The 6,072-nt window shown below is 51.0% G+C and overlaps 1 protein-coding gene across 1 annotated transcript in view; it reads right to left on the bottom strand.

The window, feature by feature from the left end:
• The window catches only part of ATP6V1G3 (ATPase, H+ transporting, lysosomal 13kDa, V1 subunit G3), a 10,600-nt gene that overhangs the window by 4,043 nt on the left and 485 nt on the right, over positions 1-6,072 (bottom strand). The window lies entirely within an intron of this gene.

Genomic DNA, 6,072 nt, shown 5'->3' on the forward strand with positions numbered 1-6,072 from the left:
TGCCCTTGACCGGAATCAAACCTGGGACCCTTCAGTCCGCAGGCCGACGCTCTATCCACTGGGCCAAACCAGTTAGGGCAAAAATTTGAATTCTTTATTGTGTAAAGTATTACATAACTCTCCTTTTCCCCCCATTGACCTCTCCCCGCTGTCCCCACTCCATTTTTTATTTTTTTTTTAAAGAGAAGAAAGGAGAGGGAGAGAGAGATAGAAACATCCATGCTGAGAGAGAATCATGGATCGGCTGCCTCGTGCACGCCCCCTCCAGGGAATCAAGCCTGTACCCCAGGCATGTGGCCTGACCGGGAATCGAACCGGGGACCTCCTGGTTCTCAGGTCGATGATCAACCACGTAGCCACACCGGCCGGGCCAGCACAGCTTTAAAGACGACTCGGGCGTTGGGCGGTTTCTACCTCTCCTAAGCACTCTGTTGATTCTGTTCTAACTTGCAGGAGAAAACAAACACCTTTCTCGGTGTTGTTAAATATTATGACACAGCCGACCGTTCAGGGGACGCGCTGTGCTTCCCTCCGACGGCAAACGCTGGGGGAGGCGACACATCGGCAGGAACCGGAGCCACTTTATCTCATTCATCGCCTTCTCGGGTCTTCCCGTGGCTTCTCCTTTCCTTGCACTTTTCTTTTGTTTTTTGTTTTTAATATTTTTAATAGATTTTTACAGAGAGGAAGGGAGAGGGCTAGAGAGTTAGAAACATCGATGAGACAGAAACATCCATCAGCCGCGTTAGGGCTGCACTTTTCTAATTTAAAAAATATATATGTCTATATACCATAAGCGGTTTTCTGCAGCTCCTGGGTGGAATATAACCAAAGGGCATTTATTGGCCGGTGGAAATGTCTGTGGTGGTTATTTTACGGTGACTCCCTCGGAGAAATGAAAGCCCAGTAATGCTCTGGAGTCGCCCCCTTGTCTGTGGGCCGTGAAGGAAGGAGGGGTATTTATAGGCCCACAAACCTCAGAAGACGGGGCCGCCGCGTTCTCACAGAACCGCTTCTGGGTTACGAGTTTGTTAAAAGGCACGTCTTCCTGAGCCCGGCGTGCACTTGCGGGGCGCGGGGTTCATTAAATCCAGGGGCCGGTGGAAATCATTCGGAAGAAAGTGCATATTCGGGAACAAATAGGCAATTAGCTGATTTTAAAAAAAAAAGAGGAAATAAAAGTATGCGTGGCTGGCGTCCTGGAGACCCGCGAAAAACACATTGTGTTCCTGTCACGGCCAGTGTGTGATCTGCGTGGCTCCGCGGTTGAGCGTCAACCTGGGAACCAGGAGGTCACCAGTTCGATTCCCCATCGGGGCACAGGCCCGGGTTGTGAGCTCGACCCCCAGTGTGGGGCCTGCAGGAGGCAGCTGATCCATGGTTCTCTCTCATCATGGATGTTTCTCTCGCTCTCTCTCTCCCTCTCCCTTCCTCTCTGACATCAATAAAAACGTATTTTAAGAAAATAATAAATAAAATAAATAAAGTCAACTAGAGGGTAAGGCTGTTTAGCAGCTAAACATATAATGTAATCCACAACCAGGGAATAAAAGCAAATATCTGAGCTTTTCTTTTTCTAAAAAAAAAATATTTTTATTGATTTCAGAGAGGGGGAGAGAGAGAAACATCCATGATGAGAGAGAATCATGGACCGGCTGCCTCCTGCACGCCCCACTCTGGGGAGGGAGGAGCCCACAACCCGGGCATGGGCCCGGATCAGGAAGCAGACTGTGACCTCCTGGTTCATAGGTCGACGCTAAGCCACGAGCCACGCCGGCCGGGCAGGTATCTGAGCGTTTCCAGTCATCTTACTGGAACAGGCCAGGTCTCTCTGGTTACAGGAAAAGTTGACTCAGAACTGGCAGCAGTTGTTAAAAAAAATAAATAAAGAAAGAATGAAGCTAGAGTGTTCTACTCTAGTCTCCCACTGCTATGGCTTATAATAATATACAAGTAAGTAGTTTAAATATTAAACATGACTGTTGCCCTGGTCGGCTTGGCTCAGGGGTTCCCAATCAAGGGCACGTCGTACCTGGGTTACAGGTTCGATCCCCGGTCCTGGTCGGGGCACGCGTGGCCGGCAAACCAATCGATGTGTCTCTCTCATATCAATGTTTCTCTCTCCCCGCCTCCTCTCTAACACTCTCTCTAAAATCAATGGAAAAAATATCCTCGGGGGGAGGACTAAAGAAAACCCAACTATTTAGTCTGTAATCTACTATCTCAGATACAGTTTTCTGATCCTCGAAATGCCTTGGCTGTGGGTTCATTTTACACAAAGAAAAGATGGAAGGTCTGAGACGCTAAATAACGCCTACAAAGTAACTTACGTTTATATAAAGAAACATTAAAAAAAAAAAAGCCAACGCCTTTTGTACTCTGTGGCCTCACCCCCAGATTTTCAACCCTGCTTAGAGCCCACTCCCACCTTCTCCCCCCTACCCCCTGACCCCGCAAAATTGTCCCTCTCAGTGGCTGGTGACTGCCCATTCCCCATCGGGTCTGTACCCCTCAAGGCAAGGCATGCGCACCGCACACCGTATTAGGCGGCGACTCCGGAGATCTGAGGCGGCCCCTTCGTGGAATGCGCCTCTTTTTGCAGCATAACAGATGAGCACGGCCACCTCATTAATCTCGTATTTTTCTCAAATGATTACCATGTGCGTGGCTCTGTTTGCATTCTCCTCTCCCCCTCTCTCCCTCTGTCTCTGTCTTTCTTCTTTAAAGATATATTCAGGCCTTCACCCCTGAAGGCCTGGGGCAGGGGGTGGGGGCGGGCGAAGGGGGGGCTAATGGTGGAAGGGGTCGTGGGGGGAAAGGGGGGACATATGTAATACTTTCAACAATAAAGAACTATCGAGTCCCTTGTGGTATATATTTTGTTTTGATAAAATTATTTAAAGATTCTATGGAAGCCAATACGTGGACAGGTGGGGAGGTTTGTGGAGAGTTACATGAAACCCTTCTTTCTCAAGCCAATTATATACCGTTCATTTCTTTCAGAAATCTGAAAAGTAATTGGTTATCACTTGGGCTTCTAGAAAATTCTTGAGGGAAGAGCCTAGACTTTGTCATCCGTATACAGCTCACCGTGGCTGGCAAATAGCCCCCCCCCCCCAAATACTTACTAAATTAAAGGAGGGAATGAAAGACAAAGGAGTGAACCAGGAGAGATGCTCACACAGCCCCAGGTGGGGAAAGTAAGGCTTGCTTTCGCCTGGGGACCTTGGAGAAGTCATATGATGGGTGAGGTCAGCGGAGTTGTCACTAGAAGCTCCTACCGCTGATCGCTATGTCAGATAGCGGCTGGCTCCCCGCCCGCCCTGGCCGGAGCCGGGGACAGACCGACCGACCGACGGACGGACATTCCCTGGGACTCGGAGCACGGAGGTGAGTTGTTGAAAGTCAAAATATTTTCCTGGAGTGTGTTCTACGGCGGGTGGGGTATCTGCTTGAATATTCATGGACAGAGACGGAGAAAATAGAAAAATTACCCGGGTACCTTACAGCTGCGGGCAGCTACAATGGACATGTGTGTGTTAATCATAGAGTGTGTTCCTTCCAATGCCGGAGAAAGGCAATGAGGTTTGGCTTTTATCCGCGTTGTGGAAGCTGAGGCCAGGGTCCCCGTGGTCGGCAAACTGCGGCTCGAGAGCCACAGGCGGCTCTCTGGCCCCTTGAGTGTGGCTCTTCCTAAGCCTTAGGAGGACCCTAATGAAGTTAATAACAAGGTACCTACCTGTATAGTTTACGCTTAAAAAATGTGGCTCTCAAAAGAAATTTCAATCGTGGTCCTGTTGGTATTTGGCTCTGTGGACTCATGAGTTTGCCGACCACTGGGCTAGAATATTCTGAGCGCTCCCCGCCTCCGAACAACTTAGGTGGCTCATAGCCCCTTTCTCCTCCCGTGACTGGGAAAAGGGAGAAATAACTGGTCAAAACCACCTGAGCCACCTGGGGATACTGGTTAGGGAGGGGCTCCCGGATTACTTCTAGGCCCCTGTTTGCATCAATTGCCCTTTTATTCCTTCCGTCCTGAGGAAGCGAGGTTAGCACCCTTGGTCGCCTCTTCAAACCAGTTGTTCTGTCCTGGGCATTTCCAACGTGGCCAGGACATTTGAATAAAGGGGGAGGGAGTTTCTCCCCCTTCGCCACCCAGAAGGGGCCGGGCTGCTCTGTGTCCTGCAATCGTTTGCATAGTTTGTTTTGCAGAAACATAAATGGCCGAGCAGGCCGGTTCGTCTCCATATCTTCCTCCTTCCTTTCCTCCTCTAACAGGCCTCACGCCAGGGACTCTTGGCTTGTGTGGTTGGCACCCACCTTGCTGAGTGTTCAGGGAATCCATTCGTCGTAAGAAAGGAAAATGGCCCTGGCTGGTGTGGCTCAGTGGATAGAGCGTCGGCCTGTGGACCGAAGGGTCCCGGGTTCGATTCCAGTCAAGGGCACATGCCCGGGGTTGCGGGCTCGATCCCCAGTGGGGGGCGTGCAGGAGGCAGCCGATCCATGATTCTCTCTCATCATGGATGTTTCTATCTCTCTGTCCCTCTCCCTTCCTCTCTGACATCAATAACTATATATTTTTAAAAAAAGAGAGGGAAATGGTTACCTGAGGTTCGAACCCCAGTGAACTGAATGTGGCCCCTACTGCCCGCCCGTTGGCGTGGTGACTGCTGTCCCACCTCCCGTTCCGGACACTACAGCTCACTCTATGGGGTCCTCTTTGCCCCTGTCACCCCATGCACCCAAAGAGTGACAGCAGCCACAGTGTAAGGCGTGGCCTCTATCTGGCTGGACCGTGAATTTAAATATTTTTATTGATTTCAGAGAGGAAGGGAGAGGGAGAGAAACACCAATGATGAGAGAGAACCATGGATCGGCTGCCTCCTATACCCCTCGCCCTGGGGATCGAGCCCACAACCCAGGTATGGGCCCTGGACCGGAATTGAACCTGGGACCTTTCAGTCCACAGGCCAACGCTCTATCCACTGAGCCACACCGGCCAGGGCCACACCAGTGACTATAGATCAAGTGATGATTGGGAACGGGAGCGTGGGAAGAACACGGCGTCGGCCCACGCAGCCTGCATTCGAGGTGCAGACTCGTGACGTGGGGTTTCCTCACGGCAGAGGTGATGGGCATTTTGGGGAGCGTGGTGGTTGGGATCTTGGCCTGGAAGCGGGACCCCACCCAGGCCCTGCCTCTACCACTTCCTGTCTGGAGGACTTGGGCAATGATTCCACTAGGCTTCCCTTTCCCCTTTTGTTCACGTGAGGATTCAATGAGACATGCATTACCCATCGTGCCTGGCACAATCTTGTGTAATTTTTAGAATTATGACCTTTTTCAAATGATGACCACTCAGCCTCCACCTCCACAGAGTGGGAATAATAGTGGTCCCTAACTCATGGCTCTGAAAGTGACCAGGAAGGGGGTTGAAATTGACTGAGAAGGTTCTATGGGCAAGTACCTAGATGCATGGCCCAGTCAACAGAAAGTTAGAAAAATGAGACTACGCCCTGGCTGGTGTGGCTCAGTGGATAGAGCATTGGCCTGTGGACCGCAGGGTCCCGGGTTCCATTCCGGTCAAGGGCATGTGCCTCGGTTGCAGGCTCCTCCCCGACCCGGGCCCCTGGTCGGGGCATGTGCAGGAGGCATCCACAATCCATGTGTCTCTCTCACATGGATGTTTCTCTCCCTCTGTCTCTCTCCCTCCGACTCTCTCTAAATTTCGATGGAAAAATATCCTCCGGTGAGGATTAAAAAAAAAAAAAAGAAACAGAGAATAAAATGGAAATATTATGAAACATCAGAAATTCAAAGGCGCCCAGAGAAGGACAAGAGAGAGAGCCCTGAGCTGCATTATCATAATTTTACAGAAACGAGCAGGGCACTGAGGGCTGGTCGGTCCCCCGCCCCGGAGTGTCCTCTGCAAGTCGCAGACTTCCATCTGCAAATCCCCTCTCTCTCTCACGCCTTCCACAGGATTGCGACACGCCTGGGGCCCTCAGGAAGTTGCAGAGGCTGGGGAAGCCCGGGCCTCTGTAACTTCCACGTCTGTGAGCATTTCACAGC

Source organism: Myotis davidii, unplaced genomic scaffold (assembly GCF_000327345.1).
Source record: "Myotis davidii unplaced genomic scaffold, ASM32734v1 scaffold685, whole genome shotgun sequence".
Taxonomy (NCBI): domain Eukaryota; kingdom Metazoa; phylum Chordata; class Mammalia; order Chiroptera; family Vespertilionidae; genus Myotis; species Myotis davidii.